This window comes from Pistacia vera, unplaced genomic scaffold (assembly GCF_008641045.1).
Source record: "Pistacia vera cultivar Batoury unplaced genomic scaffold, PisVer_v2 Contig738, whole genome shotgun sequence".
NCBI lineage: Eukaryota > Viridiplantae > Streptophyta > Magnoliopsida > Sapindales > Anacardiaceae > Pistacia > Pistacia vera.
Genome location: NW_022196599.1, coordinates 441,886 through 467,084, shown reverse-complemented (window position 1 = coordinate 467,084; position 25,199 = coordinate 441,886). Strand labels below are relative to the sequence as shown.

Below are 25,199 nucleotides of genomic sequence, written 5' to 3'. Positions count from 1 at the left end.
ATGTGCACTAAGAACTAATGTACACACACACAATAGATGAAATAAGCCAAATAAAAGGATTGGCAGCCAATGTGCATATACACAACTCATAAGTTTTACAAAAATGAATATTCTACACAAACTACTTCCAGCAAGAGAGAAGAATAGAAATTAAATAAATGCGCCGTGTTACACATGGTCCCTTAACTTATACTAGCTACTGGACTTGTTACATGCACAGCTTTTCTTTAGGATACGGGTTGACTTCTGCTCTTCTCTAATCTCGGATGCTTCTTGGCTATATTTCAAGTGTCCAGATTTATGGAAAGATCATGAATTAGCTTTACTATTTAATTAATTAATTAAGCATACAATTAAAGCATACGACATGTAGTAAATTACAATTCATTTTTATTGTATATACACGCCAATGGCATCATGGCATCGGCGTATTGCAACTGCAACCTCAAGTACCCGCATCAGGTTTGGCATAGGTGCATATAGGCCAAATTTTTATGTAGTATTGACATAGGCAAATTTTCCTATAGTAGTGTAAGAATCGTGTGTCTACATATATATAGAGTAATTCTCTAGTCATGAAGTCCTAAGTCCATACTGAAACATCATTGAATTCATCAGTAACGAGCTGAATTGATCCAATAGTATCTAAGTACGGTCATGATAAAACTAATGTTAGGATGTCCTGACTTGTTGCATTTCATGGTATTCGGATCGTCTTCAGGCAATTCTTCTAGGCTAAATTCATGTTAACTGTTAATTAAAAAATAAATAAATAAATAAATTATTGAACCTTTTAATAGAGTGCAAATTCATGTTGTAATTCATCTTCTCGAGAGTAATACTGCCAATAAACACAAATTTACAAGCGCTGATGACTACTGCACGATCATGACAATAATAAGTTCTAAATGATGTTGGTTACCCAAAAAAAATTTCTAAATGATGTTACCATTGCAAGAAAACTAGACGTAAAATCTTTGTTGTCTACTGCATATTCAACAAACACGATTCGCCTTGTAGCTAAATTGCGGTTGTGCAGTTGAACCAAATACCTTTAATACCATGCAAGATTTAATAGAAACCATTAAGCAGACGTACAAATCCCGGTGACCTGATTCTGAAATGCTCGAATTTCAAGTCTTCTTCAACGATCAATGCTACAAAGATTTCAACACTCTCTTTGCGTCTCTCCCCCAAGAAACACGATACTTTGTAGCTGGAGTTCCAGGCTCTTTCCACAAACGGTTGTTTACAGAATCTTTTCTCCGTGTAGTGCACGTCTCTCATGCGCTCCATTGGCTGTCGCCTGTCAAAGGCGCCAGAAGAGTTGCTAGACAGGAGTTCTGGTGCGTAGAACAAAGGCAAGATTCACTATGCCTTTGCTCCGAAAGAAGTTTTGAATGCGTATGCAAATCAATTTGCTAGAGATTTGGAGAGCTTTTTAAATGCTAGGGCTAAAGAAATTGTGCCTGGAGGCATCATAGTTATCAGCAATCCAAGTATCCCAGATGAAATGCCTTTCTTTAATATCGCAAAATGGTTTGATGTATGATTGTATGGGTTCCATATTCAAGGATATGGTAAAAGAGGTAAGTTCAATTTTAATGGATTCACTTGTTTTTCTTTCTAAATACTTGACGAGATTGTTAGAAATTTTCTTGATTGTGGGTTAACATTAATTATAATTTTGTTTTAATCAAAACTAGTAAATATATAATCCAAATGAGATATCTTGATGGATTTTTTGTGATCGTTTCAAGATTGTCTAACACACTTTATTATAATTATCTGAGTAAACAGTTAGTGTATGCTTGAGCATTTAATGGGAGGACCCAATAAACAAATATTAAATTGGTTAGGTCTCATTTCCAAGTGCTAATTCAATTACTAAACCTCATTCAATAGTTGTTATTTGGTGCGTACGTTATTGGAAAGTAAGACCTACGCTTTTCATCGCTTCTAGAAAAATCGTCGCTTCTAGAAAAATCGTCGCTTCTAGAAAAACCGCCGCTTCTTCTATAAGGGAATGCAAGAATAAAAAATTATGGCACAAAGAAGTTTGTTTATAACCTTTAATTATTGATTTTGCATACTATAATCTATGTGTTGATCTTTTGACATATTGTTGATTATGACTGGATTCTATTCTTATTGATTAAATGTTGATAGAATTCGTGTTTAATTTTCTTACAGAGATAGCTAGAACTTAAAAGACTCAACAATCTCTCCTTAAATGAGATCTAACACAAATCAAAAAGCTTAACCTAAGTAGGGGTGAGCATGGATAGCGGGTAGAATTGGAATCGGTAGGTAGAACCGTAATCTACCCGAAACCGACATTGCCCGGTTAGAACCGAAACCGGCGAGTAAAACAAGAATTTATCCAGAATTGACATTATACGAGTAGGTTCCGATTCTAATTTTTTGGAACCGTTACTATGTGGGTCCGGTTCTGGTTCCTATATGTGTAGGAATCGGAACTAGAACCTGTGATGAGAACCTAAAACGGGTACCCTAGTGGGTAACCGCCCGGGTACCCTGAAGGGAATTTGTCTTGGAATCGAGTTTGGGTACCCGAGTAGGAACCTGTATTGGAACCTGGATTTAAATGAAATATCAGTAAAGAATTGGGGATCTTTGTAATTTTACATATAAAAAATTTAAAATGGCCAAATGGGATTAAATGTTATATAAAAAATTATAGTGTAACAATAACAATAACCTAATCAAATATATATGCAATTAATTATACGTATATACTTCACCATATAAAAAAGTTTAATATTTTATAATAACCTAATCAAATTAATATATTAAAATTTTTACAATAAATTTTTTTAATATATTATAATATTAAAGTTTTGATTAATTAAGTGTATAAACTATAATTGGAATTAGGATCCAATTACGAGTGTTTTAATGTTATTGAAAGGATTATTTTTTATTAAAATAATATATTTGATTGAATAATATTTAGTTATTTACTTCAATTATCAAGTTTTAAGTATATCTATAGTAAATTAGTAATTAATTAATTATATATAATAAATTGATAAACATTAGTACATTACTAGTTAAATAATTACCTAATTATTAATTAATTATAACATTACATTATAAATTTATAGTATGATTACTTAATTAATTATATCATCATATTATAAATATTAGTAAATTACTATATTATTACATTACTTAATTAAATTATTAGTATAGCATAGTATGACAACTCATCCCTCATGAGTCACGTTATGTTAAGAAATCATTAAACAAACTGAAAATTAGAGCCATACTAATTATATAATTAAAGATTCATAAACCATATTAATATTAATATTTAATTTTATTCTTTTTCCACAAATTTACAATTAATGTTAATTTGACTTTATTTTCACTCTAGTAATTATAATATTATATAATATTTGTATTTTTGGATAATAAAGTTTACTAAAATTTAATTCGCAAAATTAATTCCATAACTATACTTTGTAAAATATATATATTTATAATTTTAAGGTTTTCTTAATTTTTCAGGGGTGTATTTGTAAAATTTTAAGGTGTGTTTGTCATTTTTTAAACTAATAAGGGGTAACTGATTTTTTATAGGGTACTCGAGTAAGGAGCCGAAACCTGCATTTTAGGTTCTGGTTCCAATTCCTTTTCCTAGGGACTTACAAGTTCTGGTTGCAGTTGCTTTTCCTAGGAACTTATAGGTTCAGGTTCCGATTCCAATTCCAATTCCCCTTAAAAATGCAGGATACCCGAAATTGCTCATCCTTAAACCTAAATCTTAAACCCAAATAGAAATTATGCATATTGTATGCCGTGCTACGATGTAAATAATTTAATCTTTCAAGCTTTTGCAAAGAGAAGAAGATTAAGTGTGTGATCGATGTATTCGTGTATTTACTTGATGATCTGTGTACTTTGTAAAGTTTAACTAATTGGAAAAAATAAAAAAAGATGAGACTGAGAAGTTCTCTTGCTTATTTCAGAATTTGCTTACAATAAATTTAATTAAATATATAAATTGGATGGTGTAGATGCAAAAAATCTACCGTCATGAAAATAGGGTATGATCCCTTGAGGTTGAGGCCACTGACAATCCGCTAGACTTGCACACATGAAAGAGCAAGCATGAAGCTTTCGGAAAACATCGGGGTGGTGTTTGCCGTAAGCACTCTGATGCTCAGGCCAGCAAGCCTGAAATAGATTATTTGATAAGAATTAAGGAGATGAAGAAATACCAGGAGTCTTGTTGGAAGCTAGAACTACGGCGGAGGCATCGGGTTCTTGGGAGCAAGAACTTTAGGAGCAAATAGATGGTTTTGAATAGTGTAGATTGACTACGGGAGATTGCATCCTAATGAGAGGGCAAGCCTCTGTTTTTATAGTGAACCCAAGGGGTTGAAATCCCAGTAGGACATTGAGTCCTCTTTTTTGGGAGATAATCCCTATCATGAAAGAGATATGATTTCTTAACCTTATTAGATCAAGTTTGATAGTTTGAGTAAGATTTGGAATCTTAGTAGAAGAGGAAATAGAATGGGATTCTGATTTCCTATTTATAGACTGTTGCAGGCTAATGGGCTGAAACCCAGTTTAGCTTAACTTATAGGATAGCCCAACTCATAGAGTGGGTAGTTCACAAGGTGATTTTAAGCGTAGGCCTAATCGGGATTGGGTTGAGGCCTTGGGCCATGACATGTTTATTTCGTTATTGGGCCTTATCAAGCCCAAGACGATTTTTAGCCCTAACAGTTAGCCCCCCACTCTCTAAGTTAAAGAATATTTAGCTTAAAGAGTAGATTTAATTGAATGAGTGCAGACTGAGCAGATTAGTGATAGCAGATCGTTAGGTCGGATAGATCGTTGTGTGGATTGGGTCGATGACTTGTCGATTTGAGGTGCAAGTCCTTCAATCGGTCTGGGCCAATTGAATGTGTAAATCTATAAATCGGTATGGGCCGACTGAATGTGTATGCTTGTGAATCGGTCTAGACCGATCGAAGGTGTTAACTTGTGAATCGGTCTGGGCCGATAGAAGGTGTTAACTCATGAATCGGTCTGAGCCGATCGAAGGTGTAAACTCGTGAATCGGACATGGCCGATTCGAAGGTGTAGATCCGTGAATCGGGCAAGGCTGATTCGAAGGTGTAAACTCGTGAATCGGGCTGGACTGATCGAAGGTGTATGCCGAGTGGAGCTTGTATAGAGCTTGTAGTCGAGTCGGTGTGACCGACTCGTAGTTGAAACCTTTGAGGGCTATGTGGCCCAATTGGTGTGACCGACTTTGTAGTTGAAAACATTTGATTGAAACTGGAGTAGTGACATGCATGGCATGCATGTTTTAAGCAAAGAGCCAAATGGAGAGTCAATATGCATGATGTGCATGTGTTATGGACTGAATAAAGTGTGAGCTAAATGGAAAAATGGGATGCATGTATTTAAGTAATGGGCCAAATAGAGAAAGATTTAACCAAATAGAGTGGTAGTTAAAAGAAGATAATGACACATACCTTTGCCCTTCAAGTGCTACCACCCATGCTTGCTGGACCGAGTGGAGAGATGGGTGTTACTTTCTATGTCAGAGCTGAACCAGTTGATGTTGAGTAGGCACGTGATTCATTTTTGGGTTGAACCGAATGGGCACGTTGATATTGTATGTGCAAACCCAAATATCATTGAGTGGACTACTCATGTTGTTTAGTGGTGCTGAATTGCAGTGGGGAGTGGAAAGTTTGCAAACAGCAGGAAGCGTGAGGGCTTTTGTGACAAGTGTGTTGGAGATTGTGATGTGAAGGTGGTTTGAGCTGATATGTATTAGTTGGGAAGGGGCGATGGTTTGAGTTTGGAGTTTTGGGGTAAGGAGATTAGGCGAGAGTGGGGTGGCGTCACTTAAATAGGTTTTGTTTGGGGGTTTCTCTTCGTGTTTAGTAGATGACTTTGGGTGTTTTAAAAGGATTACTGCTGTGTTTTTAGGATTTAACTGTGTAATTGGAGAAGCTGTTAAGGCGATTTTAGGAGAATAGGTGGACGGGTTTTGGGTTTCAAAATAGTGGCAAATCTCCGTGAAGTTGAATTGGGATTGGATCAAGGTTGGTCGAGTTTGAGTTACCTTCTAATGGAGCGGAGGTCGTGGAGATGCTGGCATATTGTGGCATCTTCTTGAATGAACAAATTGACTAGTTTTATGGCGGGTAATGCATTGCAAAGCTTTGATGACGGTGGCAGACCACCTAGTGGTTTGATGATTGAAGTGAAAAAGCGTGTGTAGAGAGGTTAGAGACAGAAGCTATTGCCTTATTGAAACAGAGGATTAGAGAAGAGAGGTTGTTGAAGCAAAGTCAATGAATCAAGTGGTTTAGGAACGCCACTTTAAACTCTGACACATTATTATTCTATTATTAATTTAGAACAATAATATGAGCTTCAAGGTCTTACACTACCCGCTGAATGGATATAATATAAAATAAATTACGATATGCCGAATAGATATAATATGGCATGTGAATAGATAAAACAAACGAAAAAAAAAAAATAAAGAAAACAAAAATTCTTATCGTGATGGGATTTTCTGATTAACATTGTCAGTCAAAAAGAGTTCTGTGTCACCTTCCATGTTGTAAGTCGTCGTTCGCAGATGATTGTTAGGGCCCCACGGTGAGCGCCAAACTGTAGATGCAAAAAATATACCGCCATGAAAATAGGGCCTGATCCCGTGAGGTTGAGGCCATTGACAATCCGCTAGACCTGCACACATGAAAGGGCAAGCGTGAAGCTTCCGAAAAACATCGAGGTGGTGTTTGCCGTAGGCATTCCGACGCTCAAGTCAGCAAGCCTGAAAGAGATTATTTGATAAGAATTAAGGAGATGAAGAATTACCAGGAGTCTTGTCAGAAACTAGGACTACGGCAGAGGCGTCAGGTTCTTGGGAGCAAGAACTTTAGGAGCAAATATATGGTTTTGAGTAGTGTAGATTGACTATGGGAGATTGCATCCTAATGAGAGGGCAAGCCTTTGTTTTTATAGTGAACCCAAGGGGTTGTAATCCTAGTAGGACATTAAGTCCTCTTTTTTTGGAGATAATCCCTATCATGAAAGAAATATGATTTCTTAACTTTATCAGATTAAGTTTAATAGTTTAAATAAGATTTAGAATCTTAATAGGACTCTAAGTCCTATTTTGGAAGATAATCCCTAGCATAAAAGAGATATGATTTGTTGACCTTATCAGATTAAGTTTAATAGTTTAAATAAGATTTGGAAACTTAGTAGAACACTAAGTCCTATTTTGGGAGATAATCCTTACCATGAAAGAGATATGATTTCTTAACCTTATCAGATCAAGTTTGATAGTTTGAGTAAGATTTGGAATCTTAGTAGAAGAGGAAATAGAATGGGATTCTGATTTCCTATTTGTAGACTGTTGCAGACTAATGGGCTGAAACCCAGTTTAGCTTAACTTATGGGATAGCCCAACTCATAGAGTGGGTAGTTCACAAGGTAATTTTAAGAGTAGGCCCAATCGGGATTGGGTTGAGACCTTGGGCCATGACATGTTTATTTCATTATTGGGCCTCGTCAAACCCAAGACGATTTTTGGCCCTAACAGATGGTAAAACTATGATTTGTTTCTTAAGATTTTCCTTGTAAATTGACTGAAAAGTGACACGGAAGGATGTTCAAGGTGTTGGACAACTGCATCTATTTGGGCAGGGATGGGATTAGTATTTTCCGATCCCAACCTGCTGTTCTCATTATAAAATTTATTTATTTATAATATATATTATTATATGTAATAATATAAAACTAACTAAGTTAAAATAAAAATAATTATAAATAGTATTAATATTGAGTAACACTACACTCACTAACACTTCTCACTAACTTTCTCTCACTAACACCACATGTTAGTTCACAATTCGTCAATTCTCATGGGTTCCGCCTGTCCAATAATGGATCCCGCCTAATCAAACCAATCACAAACACCCACATGAGGTTAGTAAGAGGGATTAGTGAGAGAGATTAGTGAGGTTAGTATTATTGATTAATATTTATTGAATAAAAATGACTAAAATATTATATCATTTTATTAGAAATAAAAAACTTCTAAATAAAAATTAATATAACCACATCCTATTAATATAACCACATAAATGTTGATTTTGTTTGTAGTGAAAACCCATTAATGAATTGCTTTTATTGAGCTTGTAATTTGTAAAAGAGGAACATTTATCCTGGGAAACTGTTTTTTTAGTCCCCATTAAAGTTTTAATAGCCTCTATTGTTAAATACACTTTTACTATATTTAAAAAAAAAAAAAAAAAAAAAAAGTATCTTTAAATCTTATTTAATACCGAATATATCCCTACTTAACTAGGGTTATTATTTACGCCCATTTTCCTCAATTTCAATGTAATTAGAGTATTTGTTGCACTACTTCTCCCCAATTTCAAACTCAATTAGGGTTTTTGTTTATATCACTTTTCACTAATTTCTTAATCAGTTGTTCTGATTATAACTCTTTTTTTTCTTAATTTCAAACTCGAAATTTACTTTTTCTTCTTCTGTTGACTACACACCTGACTATTGTCCTGAAACTACGAAATGTGACTTGACCAATTTCTAGAATCCACTTGCCTTTTTTTCTTGATAGTATAATTTAGTCTCAACAAACACAAAACAATCCATCAGAGAACAAGCCGACGCTTTTGCATACACATCATCTTCAAAATCAGACCCACTTCCCTTCTCATTGAACCAGGCTCTAGCTTCTTTCCTCAAGGCCCTTACTGCCATACCAATTGCTTCTGCATCTCTTCTCTTTGTGAAAGATTTGGACATTTTCAGGATACCACCGAGTATTTAGGCTTCAGTTCTGTGCCATGGTAATCCATCAAATTCCCTAGTTTGTAGTCATAATTGCTTTTGTAATAGAAAGCATCTTCAATGTGATCCTCAAATCCATCAACTTCCATGTTATGGTCATAAGACCTTCTCGCTACTTCCTCAGTGAAAGACTTAATAGGGCTTGTATCTGGTGCTATGTCCCTCACCTCTCGGAAAAGCTTTCCTATCACATTGCGTGACTCGTAGGTGGGTTTCTCTAGTTTTTCCATGAAATCAGGATATTCTTTGACATGTAAATGAGGTGGTATTTCCGCAGGAATACCAGTTTTTGGAAAGTCAACCGCAATAGAGAATTTTTTTCGCTAGTTCTATGCATGGGTTGCTCGTTGCTTTGCCAGGCTCCTTATCTGCAAAAGCAGTGTGAGCATTCGCAATAATTCCCAAACTGTCATTCACTATGTAGTTGGTGAAATACTCCTGAACTTCCTGCACGGCAGAAATTAAAACCCTTATATGCAAATCACTGAATAAAATCATTGTGTGCAGTTGTGTACTTGTGTGGCAGGAGAAAGAAGAGTAAGGGAAAAAATTAGAGGCATGTATAAATGCATCTCAGTCATCATTTGAGCAGTATGCTGCACATAGCATGAGGCAATGAAAGCTAGAAGAACCATGACTTTGGTCATATGCAAATTGGATAAAAGAAAATAAATTTTTTTTGAATACTTCAGGGTCTAAAAGAATAATACCTCGATTGTAACGTCATGATCTAACTGAATACTTGGTTCTGGGGTATAATCCATCGGTGAGATTTGCTGTGGCGGAATCAATTCAGGATCCCAACAGACAAAGTAGATATCTCCATCCAAATCACTTCCCGAACATTTATTTGTGTGAGGTCTAGGAATATAAATCAGTTTTGAATATCGGTCAAATGCAAAATTTCTGACCAGTTCATTAATTTGTCTCGTTAACCTATTATTAATAAACAGCAAAAACGTTAACCTATAATTTTTCTTGCATTAAATTAGGTGGACTCAGTGTCACATATTCATAACCCAGGAAAGCAAAAACATAAAAGAGCAGAAATAAAGTACAAAAATTGATTCAAGTGTGTGTCTAATTCCACATGGCATAGCTTGTAAGACTTGACAGAGTGATACAATCAGAAGGGATGCCAGCAGTTTCAAAGTTTAATCTATTATAAATTCCAGTACACACCGCAACACTCTAAACCATGAAGTTGAAAGTTATACCTCATTCCTTTCTGTGGGAATACAACACAATCCACCATATGATACAAAGCTGGCACATTCATCGCCCTTAAAACACGAACATCGCCTGGGTGCAAGCAAGGGTTTTTTGCAACAACGACCTCCCCCTCAATAAAATAACGCTGCTGAGAAGCAGCTTTAGAGAATGCACAAACACCTGCCCATAATCTAAGTTTCTGGTTTCGTCCAGACATCCCATCATAGATCTTCCATTTTGAACAAATATCCCATAATCTCTTTGTTTCTTCTCAAAAACTTTATCATGAACACCAAGGGTAGAGAAAAGAGTAATCAGCTGACGTCTCAGAAAACAAGGCTGATATTTGCTCCATGCCAAAACATCCAGTTTCATGATGTCTGAATGATACTTGCACATACTTCTCCTCAATGATAATTTTTTTCGTTGAATTTGGGTCAACGGCCACCACACCTTTGTATCCGCCAAATCGAATCTGAAAGGCAGATGGAGGACGATCTTTAATACCACATTTTTGGGCCATTCTCCTTGCAAACTCAACAGAAATTTTCCCAATACCATCGGAAAATACATATTTAGTTCCACCTGTTATAACCTCTACATCAAGAATGACCTCCATTTCATCCTCACGAACACTAAGAGTTTCAGTTGATGAACCAAAGGATTGACCAAGTCTGGCAGCATACTGCGCCACATTCCTTATTTGACGAAAATTTCCCATCCACTCCCTTATATGTGCAGCAGTGACCCCATCTGTAGAAGCAAACATCCAAGCAGAGTTTTCTAGCAATTGATTAGATGAAAAAGCAAGAAATTCAAATTTCTTATCACCAATAACTACACCATTTTCTAGGGTTGAAAGGATCCTTGTGTAAATTCCAGTTGTCCTATGCTAATTTGCAGAAGATGAACGTGGAGCTACAGCTATTGAATGGATTTTATCTAAATCCTCATCAATGAAAGAAATACGAAGAAAATTGTCAATATAATCTCTGTAGTGACGAAGTACACGATTCGAGACATTAACCTCTGGACCACAAAAATAAACTTTACAAGGTGTTACTTGGATTCTGTGTACATATACCAAACTGCCATCCAAAGTTATAGCAGGTGATCTTGGCCTATTCCTGGTTGTGAGGTATTTTTGGTACTGTTCAGTGAACCACTTTGAAGGTTCATAGCAACATTCTTTTATTTGATAAAGTTTGTCAAGAGCATATTCTATACAGGCCTTGTTGATTCTACTTGGCTCAACCAACCGATAAAAATCAGAATCCAGTGCTAGCCCGGCAAGACACCCATTTTGAACAAACAAATTGATCTTAAACAAGATCTCATATGGCAAAGTAAATTCCAAAGGGAGGACCAACAATTGGAACCAAACTCCGATTGCAAGAATACGCAGAACCTATTTCCAAATCAAACCTGCCATCACTTTCTTTACAGTAACCAAAGTTTTCCTTAAAGTTTGGAAGTTCAAGGCAATAAGGAAGCTCTAAACATAATCCAGTAGACTGCCCAATACAGCTTGAGGGGGTGAAATCAGTTGCCCTGACCCATTTATCATCAGGGTCATCCTTAAAGAAGTTAAATAAAGGGTCTTCAAATTCATCATAAGAAAAGCGTGTTTCTTTCCCAAAAATCCGGGGAGCACCAAGTAGCTTAAAATCAAAAGAAACCCAAAAAATAATCCTTTACAGTCAGCAAATTAACATTTAACCCAAGAAAGAAGAATAGTAAACATGATCTGAAAGATCCAACTCTCAAGCATATAGATAACTGAATTCCACCATCCATCTAATTCCATGAATTTCCAATTGCAATATGTATTAAAAAAATCTAGTCCATTCTTTCCCATTCAGAATGCCAAATAAAAAACCTTCAACAAAAGACTCTGAATTCCCTCCCCCCTCCCCCCCTTCTTTTTGTTAAAAGGAAATTTTTTTTACATGGAAAACTGGTAAGAATTTTTTTTTAAAAGTGCAGTACCATAGCCAGAAGTATTGAAATACAAATGTCAAAAAAGCATTGAGACAGTCCATATAAAAGAACTTCTTTTCAATAAGAAAAAGAAGATGCAGGTGACTATCATCAATTGCTTGCAAATTAGAAAATAGAAATCAACAGAATGTCTACATTCATATAAAAGAACTTTCATTCTTTTTCCATTCATGCAATACAAGCAATGAAGCTGCATTTTGTTGCGTGAAAAATAAAAGAAAATAAAATAGCAATGAATTATCGTCAATGATCAAAATTAGAAAAGCAACCTGAATCAGAAGATACTTTGCTCTTTGATCGCATGGACGATGGAGTTCTATCTGCCAAATATTTTCGTAAGCGAGCTCAAGCCTGTATTCTACTCGTTGATAAGACAGATAAAAATTTAATTTTCGCATTCCGATACCAAAATTCACAGAAACATCCACCCCTCTCCAGAGAACAGCAAATGCTTCATTTGAGATCTGACAACCAAAATGCAGCATTATTTTTTCCATGCTATGCATAAAGGTTCTCGGTTTCGGCACAATATCATGCTCCATTGGCCGAGCATTGAGATATGAACTCCCATACCATAGGCGTTGTCTAGCCAAAGAGATGATAGATTCAGCACTTCTATTGGTTGTGAATTGGACAATAGCATACGCTCTCGGACCACCACTTTTTGCTTTCCTAACTTTAATAGCATAAACAGCTCCTTCACCTGTAAGTGACTCCAGATATGTCTTGACTGCTTCTGCAGTAACACTACATGGGAATCCATATACCTGAATTGTTTTACCCATAAATGAAGTATGCTGCACTTTTATCATGTCCAAAAAAAAGAAAGTCAACCATTGCAAATACATGGATCCATATTTGTACACATAATACAAAGCACCAAAACTCAGGAAAAATAACAAACCGAAAAAAAAAAAAAATGAAAGAAAGAAAAGATTGTTGAATTTATCTTTCTCATAGTCACTGCGGCTTAGGCATACCGTGTGTAGGAATTCTGAAACAAACCAAATTTATATATAAGTTTTGCATCCAAAACCCCAATTTCCCAAATTAATATCGGTAAACACTATTTCTGAGTAAAGAAGGATTCTTGCAGGGGTACAGGAGCAACCCCTGCAATGTGTATTTGCAACATGTTAACACTTCCCACTATCCCCAATCAAGTCCTCTCAATGTAAGTATTCAAAAACAACAAAGAAAATTGTTGCGAAACATAGCAATATCAGCAAAACGAAATACTGTTGTACTGTTGACCTTAACATTCTCGAGGAGGTAATAAAATCCATAGGTCAAATTTTCAGTTACTTATTTGTGGAAGCACCAATTAAAAATAAGATCTAAAATCTAGCCATACTTTAACTTCAATCATTCCACAGAAAAAGAAACTTATGAAAAATCACAGAAGGTTGTCTTGTGTGTGGGTGTGTGTGTATATAAACATGAACAGCAATCTTATATGAATTCATGTTCTACTCAGAAGGAAAATCAAATTGATGCTGATGTGCCTGCATTTCTCATCAGTAGTGATTTTGAAAAGATAAGCTTGCGATTAAATCAAAACAAGAAATTTACTATAAAAGTGGGCACAGATAAAATTATATACCATAAAATTAAAACATCTACATTCTTCACTAGTCCAAGCAAAAATGTTACATCCATCATGGGTTCAATAAATGTGGAAATTTTATGTAACAAAACAAACACTCCTGAAACAAATAAAAGAAAAGAACAGAAACTAGAAAAAAAATAAAATAGTAACATTAAACATCAAATTAACAACAAAATATTAATTCTAAAATATGGCATTCTGTTAATATACAATACATAACTTGTAATTATTATCATTTTTCTTTTATAGATAGTCGAGTAACATCATCGAGCCAGTCTAGAATAACACTCCCTCTCATTCATGAATCATGCATACAGCAAAAGAATTTTTCTGTGTTGCCATCCCGGTAACATTATCGAGACTTGTACCATTAAACCAAGATGCTAATATAATACCAGAGGTTACGTTACCCAGTAACATAACAAAAACTTCACTAATCCTTTATTACAGAAGCCTATGGCTCTGTTTGGTTCACAATTTTGTGTTCTTGGGAAAAGTTTTTTAAAAAAAGTTAAAAAAAAAGTTGAATTGGGCGGGTATTACGATGTAGGATTTACAAATTTAAAATACCCCCTATGTTTGTTTTTTTACAAAACACCCCTTATAATAAAACATTAAAAGTTAACAAAAACACCCCTAATCCACCCCCAAATACGGACAACCGGCCACCACCGCCGGAGGGTGACTGGAGTCGCCGTAACAAAAACATTAAAAATATTTAGGGGTATTTAATTGAATTAACAAATTTAGGGGGTTTAAAAAATGTTGAATAAAGTTGAATAATATTGTGAGTTTTTGGGTATTTTACTGTTTAACTTTTTTGGGAATACTAAAAGTAGTATTCCCAAAATCCAACCAAACGAAGCCTATCTTTTCCTTTCTTCTTTTTTTTTTTTTTTTTTTTGATAGTCCGAAAATCTCTCTACATAAGACTTCTAATAGTAAAAGGAACGATCATATAACTTTCATTTTACAAGTTTGCCACTAAATTTCATTCCTTTTTTCTTTTTCTTTTTCTTTTTAGATTTACATAGTCTCTACTGTAAGTATGGGGTTCATGTCATAAACTGCAAGTAAACAAAGCCAACTTGTTTCTTTAAATAACAAAAAGAAATGAACTTTGAGTGAAAACAAAAACAAGAAGAAGACTCGCCAGAGAAAAGAACCCAGAAGCCAAGAAAGCTGAAGAGTGCTGTAAGTAAAGAATGAACAGTAAGTTGATCGTCTTCGTCAATGGCAGGTCAATGTTCTTTTATGTGAATATTGCCGCTACTGTGCAGTACTGTATGTCTCTTTCTCTTTAATTCCACAAAGATTCTCTGCTTCGCGGGGCCATCCATTACAATATTCCTACTGCTGATGTGTGTTTGCCAACGTTGATATTACGTCCTGTTGTTTACTAGAAGATTTTTTGTATTGTTTAAATGCAATTTTAGATATAAAATCCTTCTTGATTTTATTCAAAAAAATAAAAAATAAATACTATTTTCATATTATATTTTATAAGTTTTTTCTTAAATTATAAAGCCTTTTTTATATTATTTAACTAAATTAATCAAAAGTTGATTAGGTGGAGAAAAATGATTGGGTAGGTTGAAGTGAAGAGTATGGTCGGGTTAACAGAGAAGTAAAACTCTTGCTTGAGAAAAGAGTAAAAGGAAAGCATAAATGTGCTGTTGAGTAATGAGTATATGGTGAAGTAACTACGTGATATAACCCGAAATGGGAGGGTGGTTTTGGAATATGGAACCTCTCTTTAATAATAATAATATTATTATACTTATAATCCCTTTTCACAAATTTTTTCTCATAATTTTAATAGTTCATTATTAGTCAACCGTAATTTATTAAGTGAAATCCTTTACGAATTGACCAATTGTAAGCTGTTACATCGAGGTTGTGACAGAAAATTTCTGAAAAAATATTATAAACGTAATATTTTCTAATTAAAAATTGTATTATTTGTGAGCTACATCGAGATGCTTTGTCTTTTTTGTAGTGAGTATTCATCCATTTTGAAAATATGATTTTATCCTAATTTTTTACGGACCTTAAGTTAATATGTATAAATTTGTGAGAAAACAACGTTTTTACTAATTCATTTAAATTCAATCTAATATCTAAAAGCTGTCTGACAATATTACTGGATAATATTTTTTTGGAGGCTAAACATATGGGGATTAATGTTTTACTATTTACTACAATATGGCTACACACGTTTTGAATCATCAATATTTGAAAAGGGCAAAAGAAAAAGAAATAAATAAACAATAAATTTATGAACCAATCTTTATTTTATAACCTCAATCATAGTGATAAAATCCACATATAAAAATAAATGAATAATTAAAATAAAAAGGTGAAAATGTTGTCCGTACATAATAAGACAATGAAGGGTGGGGTCTTTTGCTCCCCATTTTGGAGTATTTTCCCCTTCTTCCTTAACTCTTAAGTTAAGTTGCTTGTAGGATTAGGACCCCACAATCATATTTTATTTTGACCTTATCTTTCTTCTTATTTTTCTATTAATTTAATTTAAATTTTTTAATTAATTTGACATTGTTAAGGAAAATAACATTGCAAATATTAAGTATGTTTAAAAATATTTGTAGTAATAAATAATATCTTTAGAAGAGTTATCAATTTATTTATGGATTCTATTATTTTAACCCACATTAAGAAAACTCTTTAAAATATTTATTGCTAAATGCATATTGAATATAATGTTTCTTCTATAATTATGTATTTTTGTTGTTCTAATTATTGGAAGATATTTTTAAAATATGTGACAAAACTCTTTCTTGAAATAGTTTTTCAAAAATAATTTTCCAAAAATGTTTAATGAATAATATTATCCATTAGAAATAAAGCAATTTTCGCTACTTAAAAGTTGATATTTGCTAATAAAAGTTCAAATACAAGCACACTCATGTGCAAAAATTGAGGCAGGCCAGAATGTTACATACATACATACATACATTTGCAGATCATACAAACACACTTTTGTGTACCCGTTGCACAGACAAGAAGTCAATAAAAGTAGCGCAAATAGCATACACGTGATTCACAATTGGGTGGTAAAAAGTGCAACGGATTCTCCAAAATGTTCTTCTTTGAAGAAGGCCATTTATTTAAATTTGCAGCAAAATTTTAAGGCAAGCCAGCAAACCACAGATTTATTGAATAACAAATAGTAAGATACAAGTAGTTTTGAGACACTTACAATATTAACAAACAACAATCAATACAATATAAAGTTGACACTCAAACTGAATAATTGTACAAATAAACATATATATTCACATAATGAAGTACTCTTGTCAAGGCATCTCTCTTCAAATGATATCAAGCGACAAACAAGAACTTCATATGAAGAACTAGGCTTGTAATGAAGAATGGTGCAGATTCTCTACCTGTCTCTCTTGATCTCAAGAAGTTTATCATGAACACACCATGGAAAACTAAGGAAATGCTCGCGATTTAGTCCTTCATTGTACCGACCCCAAAAATTTGGATGATATTTAACGTAATACCAAGTTGATACTTTGATGAATACTTTCTCAGGACCATCATATTCATTTTCCTTCTTGTTGAACCATTCCCTGGCTTCCTTTATCAATGACTTCACAACCAATTTGATTCCTTCCAAATCCCTTTTCTTACTAAAAGATTTTGCCATTTTCATTATTTGACCACTGAGTATTTCACCCTCGGTTGATATCCCGAAATAGTCCATCATATTTCCCAATCTATAATCATACTCACGTTTGTAATAAAAAGCATCATCAATGTAGTCCTTGAAGCCCTTCACTTCCATGTCAAGGTCATAAAACTACCTCGCCTCATCCGAGGTGAAGGATTTGATAGTACCCATCTTTGGCACAAGATCTTTTACCTCACGATAAAGTTTCCCAATCACACTTCGTGATTCATAGGATTCTCATTCGTGCTTTTTCATGTAATCCGAAAAATTTCTAACTTGTAAATGTTGAGGGATTTTAGCAGGTACTCCGGTTTTTGAGAAGTCAACAGAAATGGAGGCTAGCTTTGCAAGAAGAATACATTGCCAACACATTGCCTTGTAAGGACTAATATCTGCAAATGCAACATGGGCATTACAGATTATTCCCAAGTTTTCATTGACCATGTAATCTACAAAATACTCCTCCACATTCTGTACCACAATAGTGTCTATGTTAAGGCATAGAAAAAAAAATGCACTCATTAGAATTCAAAGAAAATGAACTAATGCAATAAGCCATAATTCATGTATGTGTTTGAACAATTCTTGGCAGGCTAGATTGAGTAATACCTCAATTGTAACTTCATTATCAAGAATCTTAGGTGGTGGTGAAGCATAATCCATAGGTGGGTACTAGCGAGGAGGAATGAGATCACGATCCCAACAAACAAAGTGGATATCTCCATCCTAATCACTCCCCTAACATTCATCGGGATGAGGTCAAGTTAACAATGTAAATAATGTCATTGTAAATATGCTTTATAGAGAAATTATGCTTAAGAAAACAAAATATCATTGCACAAGAAGAATGTAATGTGATCTTTAAGGGGGTGGTGACCAATTTAGAAATTTTTTGAGTTCGATATTAAAATTGCATGCAAGCAAGAAATATATAATATGTAATAGACAAACTATGTTTTGTGCATGTGTAAGTATGCTATGTGGTGTATATGACAAGCTTACCACTTTCCTTTAGCTAGAAATACTATGTAATCCACCATGTGGTGCAAGGTCAGAACATCGATAGCCTTTAGAACACGAACATCCCCAAGATGTAGACATGGATTTTTCACAACAGTTACCATTCCCCTTACAATGCTACTTTGGTTTGATACTCTGCCACTAAACAAAGCTAAGGAATTGGTCGATAACTCAATCTGACAACTTGAACATTGCACAAACACCTAACCATATTCTAAGATTCCTGTCTCATCTAGACACCCCATCATTGCTCGTCCCCTTGGGATAAAGATTCCTTTTTTTTCTTTCAAGTCTTTCAATATTGACGAGTGAAATATTTGTAACATCATTGAAAGAAATGGTTCTTCATGTGGCTTAGAATAATGGTATCTTTCAGTACATATGTGATCGCTCTTAAAGACATCAAGTCAAGTGCTTCTTGTGCCTTTAATGGATCTATTAAAATTGTATCAAGTTGAGAAATCACATATTTCTGCTTCTTCTCAAACGCATAATCGCTGACACTGAGAGTCAACAAAAGTATCACTAATTGGCGATTAAGATAACACGGCTGATACTTGCTCCATTCCAAAATATTAAGTGACACGACCTGCCTCGACCCTCCCTACCCCATAAGCTCCGGGCGCACCTATGAGACTCGGGCGGCCGACACGTGACGTGTGGGAATCTAAAAACCGGTACTCTAAATAAGTTTTTCATAAAAACATTTGCTTGGACTCGTTTTGAAAGCATAAACACATAAGATTTTGAAAATCTGAAAGCTAACTTGTACGTTCATAAAATCCAAAAACGGATGGTATCAGATATTCATATCTTTTATAATCAACACAGGAGATAATCATAAGGATAAAACATAATTCGGTAGCGGTAACAAGCATGACATTTTTACACACATGATGAGTTGATGACGTAAGGGCCCAACCTCGAGAGGAATCACTCCTCAGCACGACTCTTCCTGTGAACCTGGGAAAAAGGGTCTAAAAAGGGGTGAGCTGAAATACTCAGTGAGTGGGGGATTGGGGTGAGTTTGCAAAACATTCTTCAACAATAGTCATGGCATGCAATAGTTCTTATGAAATCCTGAAAACAACATGATTCTATGAACATGATATGGTGGTAGCTAATCATCCTGTATGCATGTAAAACTCGTTTTCTAAAGTTGTTCTAAGTATTATAATATGATCAATTAAACTGACAACAATTTCTGAATCCTAGCTCATCACCAATATTGAAAACTCTTTTATGAGAACTTAAAGAATAGCTGTAAATGCTCATGCTTCTAAAGACAATGTTTTCTATGAATCATGCTACAAACATCAACTGTTTCATATAGCTAATGCAAACTATCCATCATATACTGAAAACTGAACTATTAACTGATACTGAAAACTGTAGGCTGGTATCTGAAAACTTTAAACCGATATCCTGTTTGGAACAGTAAACTGATACTAAAGGTTCTCATGCATGTGATTCGAAATAACAACTCTACTAGTCATGCTGTAAACATCCAAACCATCATTCAATGAACACTCATGATTCACAGACAAAATCTGGTAACTAAATTTATAACTATTGTGATGATATAAAATTGATAACTGATTTTTTTCTGAAACTATGCACTGATACTGATTTTGGAATACTGTAAACTTTGTGCTGATGACTGAACTTTAAATTGGATACTGTAGCTTTTACTGTTACTGAAAACCATAAGCTAATATCTTATTTCGAACCGGGGCTAATACTGAAGGCTCTCTTAATATTTTGAAAACTCATATTGAGACTATCGCTCATAACTCTCAGAACTGAATGTGATCTTGAACATTCTAAACTGATTATGATATTAATAACAGAAAACCCTCACCGCAACTAGTACCCTGGGGGAAAAATCTCGATACCTGGTGGGCTCCCACACACAGGCAGAGCTGGGAAAAACATCTCAATACCCGCAAGATCTATCATCGCGCGGGCAGAGCCTGAAGAAAACCATCTCAATACCTGGCGGACAAGCTCAACGCCCAGGCAGAGCACTAAATATCTCAATACGCATGCGCAGAGCCTGAAGACCAAATATCTCAATACCCAGCGGAATCCTGCATCGCGTGGCAGAGCCTGAAAACTGGGGGATGGGTACTTCGTAGGGTGGTTTTAGCACCATAACAATCTCATGCATATCTCAACTAACATGTAAGTCAAGAACATACCACATATGTGCTTATAAATCATGCATATATGACATAATATTCAAAAATCACATCCGGGGTGAAACTGAAAATTTCCAACATGTTTTAAAACTGACAGTTTAACCCAGATTAAAAATTACTTTCAATATCACATTTCCATAGCATATGTCCATCACTATCATAAGATATATACCACATTTCTATAAAAGTAAATCATGCCAAATCGTATGAATTCCATGCAAAATGGGGGTAGAATGCAAGTTTTAAAACATACCTTCAAAACTGACAGTGCCACCCCTCTCTTTTTCTTTTACCAAGAAACCATCTACCAACATCACATCCTCAACCCTATACAATTCAACCAATTTCTTACTCTCAACAGCAACATTTATTCATAAGCATGAATACATATAAATTCTATATACCAAACTTCATCAAAACATTTAATAAAATCACAAGTTAACATGCAAGCATGGATTTAAGGATTTGGAAGAAGATTTGGTTTAATCCCCTCACCAATCAAGCTATATTTCATGGGGCATTCAAGACAAATATATGTTGATCCAGTAAATTTTCAAGTCATTTCAGAATCAATAACTATTTAAAACACAATTTTCTTTCAACTCATTTACATTTTTCCTTCAATACCATTTCAACAGCCAACAACTGTCACCACCCATGAAATCAACATTTCCAAATTTTAATATATTTTCCAAAATTGAGGAAAATCCACCAATGGCACATCGAAATCAACTGATGGAGAAGCGATTTAATTAATAAACTAAGGAAAAATCACATGTAATTTTATGAGTGAATTACCAAAATTAATCAAATGGCAACATCAAACTTACATTTTGACTATTCTGAACAGGTCTAACACTTCCTTCAACCACTCTTCAAGCAATAATATTAACTCATCTCTCCAGTAACCCACCTTTATGGTTTATACATATTTTAAATAGCATGCACATAAAACTCAACCCTTGGAACGAGGTCTAATGCATTTTCACCCAAAAATTAGCTCAGCCGAAACATGCAAAGCAAGATTCACCAAATAATCACACTTAACACAAAATTACTTCAATCATTGAAATAGCATTATAAAATTTAACTTGCAAAGGCTTTCATTTAAGTTTGAAAAGAATACAGGTTGAATCCCACTCACCATTTTTTTTAGCTCAACCGAAACTTTGAAAGGAAACCTCAAGCACTCTCTTCCTCCACACCTGAAATAAAAATGGTGGGATCTGCGTCAATATCTCATAATTCTCATCCTCCATCTTTGCTTCACCTTCCTCTCTCACTCTATCTCTAGACCGAAACACCTCTTTCTTCTGTTCTCTCTTCTTCTCTCCGCTCTCCTTCCTTCTTTTCTCTCTCCTTCTCTCTCCTGTCTGGGTCTTCTTCTGTCTCGTCTTCTTCTTCTCCTTCTTCATTTTTTTTTATATTTTTAATCTTTCTAAATTTATGCTTCTGCCCCTAGATTACAGGTAATCCCGCTAAACCCCTACCACATCAGCTTTTTCTTTCAAATAAACCTCCAGATTTTGCCCCTTGTTACATGCAAACCCAGCAGCTTCCTTTTCTTGCAATTTCATCACCAATAAAACTTTTAAAAACTAACAAAAATCCCCTTCCATAAAAATAAAATCACACAGAATACGCAATATGTATTAGGATTAAAAACGGGGTTTCACATTAAGACTAACATTATCTTATTTGTATTTGGACATACTTGGTCTCATTGATAACTTTATTTATGAAGTTGGATCAATTGCACTTGGTCTCATTGATAACTTTATTGATGAAGTTGGATCAACTGTTATGACACCTTCATACCCGCCATATCAAATCTAAAAGATAGATGGAACAATTCTGAAGCCACACTTTCCAGCCACCATATGAGCCAATGTAGCTAATAATTTTCCCAATGCCATCAAAGAAAACATATTTGACTCCCCCCCTTTCAACTTCTATATCAGGAATTTCTTCAATTTCATTCTTATCAACATTCACAACTTCCCTGCAGGAGCTAAATGATTGACCAAGTCTAGTAGAATATTTTGCCATATTCCTTATCAAGCTAAAATCACCTAACCTCTCTATGATTTCACTTGCAGTTAGCCTTGGTCCAGATGCAAACATCCACATAGAATTATCTTTCAGTTGACTATTAGAAAAGGCCAGAAATTCAAACTTTTTATCTCCAATAACAATGCCATTTCTCAAAGTTGACAATATCCTTTGATAAACTCTAGTATGCCTTTCAATATTCACCAAAGATGCTCGAGGAGATAAATCTGTTGGATGTATTTTTTTAAGATCCTCATTAACAAAAGAAACACAAATAAAGTTCTCACCATCATCAGAATATGTGCGTAACACATTACTGGATAGAACAATCTCTAGACCAAAGAAATATACTTTAGATGGGGTGACTAGAACCCTACACATATATACAAATACGTGACTTAAACTGATGGCAGGCAACATAAGAGGTCTTGCAGCCATGCTGTAGTTTTGGTATTGTTCTCTAAGCCACTGTCAAGGTTCAAAGCAACATCGTTTTGAATAAAACAGTGTCTCAAGAGCATGTTCTACAAATGCTACATTTCTTCTATGCGGTTCAACCATCCAAGAAAAATTTATCATCTACTGCTGGCCTAGGAATACAACCATGTTGAACCAAGGTATTAATCTTAAACAGGATACAAAATGGCAACTTAAATCCTTCAGGTGGACTTACAATTGGGACATGATCAGAGTAGCAAGAGGAAGTTGAACCTGTTTCCCCGACAAGTTTCCCTGTAGTTTCTTTGTAGTAAGCAAAATCTTTTTGAAAATCCAAAAGATAACCACTGGTTAGGAGTTCCAAACATAAAGCAGTAGATTGGCCAATGCATGAGGATGGAGTAAAATCAACTTCATGAATCCACTGAACATTAGTGTCATTTCTAAAAAAGGTTTGATTAGGCACATCTTTGGAATATATCTGAGGAACACAGAAAAACTAACAATAGCAACACACAAAGATGAAAACGAAGCACATGTTAAGAATTGTCCTTAGTTGTCATATAGATTAAAATGTATTATTGCTAGCAATTTTAAGAATGAGAATAAGTTTTAACTATAGCCTTAAGTACCAAATCATACACTAGCAATCGAAATAAAATCTTAAATAATGCAAACTATATAGTAGCAGAGTATAATAAGAAGCAATTCTATATTGCAGAAAAAAAAAAAATACTATACAAATTAGTTTAAACAACACATCTGAATGATGATAGACCTCTTGTCTTGTAGACGACGCAACTTAACTAGCCTATCGTACGGGAGCTGAACTTATATTCCACAGAATTATGAGATAGAAAAAAGATAAATTTTCTTAGTCCCAATCCAAACTTGACAGAAACATTTTCCTAAGTCCACAGTGATGAAAACTTTTGTTCTGACAATTGAAAACCAAAGTGCAACTTTACATCCTTAATCATATGCTGAAGGTGACTTGGTTTTGGTCCCTCGCCCATATTTTGATCTTTTAAGTAAGAATTCCCATACCAAAGGCATTCGTCAGCTAAAGACTTAATTGTATCTGCAACTTCAATTGTTGTGAAGTGTACAATTGCATAGCCCCTTAAACCATCCTGTTGCTGAACTCCCACATCAGTGACAGTCCCTTCACCCAAAATTTGTTCCAGAAATTGTTTTATGGCTTCTGGTTGCTCAACCGCAACAAATCCATACAATATGATTGACTTACCCATTCAGTCTAAACAATTTCGACTGTTGTTTCCTAATAGACACCAAATTAGTAACACTTAACAAAATCTCATTTGATGCATAGAAAGTAAAGAAATTTGAAACACATCAATGCTCAATTAATGAACTTGAACAAATATCTCTTAAATTATAAGCATCACATATTGAACAATTAGACCTCAAAAATGCCTACCCATTTCAGTTTTAATGGAAGTTGGTTGATCCATAGACTCAATAATCTGAATGAATATATATAACAAACCATAGTACCATACGATACGATACGTTGCTGAAAAGAATCTTTCTTTTCATGATTATAAGAATATATATAATCAAGGGGAAATAAGCTTGGCTGATAAAATCTCCAAATCACATAAAAGAAATTTTTCATTAATTGCCCTAGTATCACAATGTCATAAATCTTCCCTAGGATACAAGCCAATTTGTCTAAAGCTCTATACAGATGAACAAAATTTTTGACACTCAAAGAAATGATAAACAATATCAACACCTGGCCAGTCTAAACATGGAAAAATGATGAAAATTTAGAATATGTAAAGTTTAGTGTAAGGAGAAAATCAAAATCAATGAGCAAACAAAAGAGCACACAGTTGAAAATCTTCCATAAAATTCAACACTAAAATGCATGCAATCTTAAGCAAGAGACTGCAACAAAGGAAATAAGTGAATGGTTGTAATTAAATAAATAAATAAGAGAAAGAAACTCACAAAGTGTACAGAGTGATAATTGCAGAGATATGAATAAGCAGATGGAAGTAAGTACGTAAGAAGAAATAAGCAAAACGCAGAAGAAGAAATGAAG

At 34.5% G+C, this 25,199-nt stretch overlaps 3 pseudogenes; 1 reads left to right on the top strand and 2 right to left on the bottom strand.

The window, feature by feature from the left end:
- The first annotated feature begins 908 nt into the window (after positions 1-908).
- On the top strand, positions 909-5,801 carry LOC116115390 (annotated as a pseudogene).
- Positions 5,802-8,585: 2,784 nt separating this feature from the next.
- LOC116115397 lies at positions 8,586-13,247 on the bottom strand (annotated as a pseudogene).
- Positions 13,248-17,123: 3,876 nt separating this feature from the next.
- On the bottom strand, positions 17,124-24,381 carry LOC116115388 (annotated as a pseudogene).
- Positions 24,382-25,199: the final 818 nt, after the last annotated feature.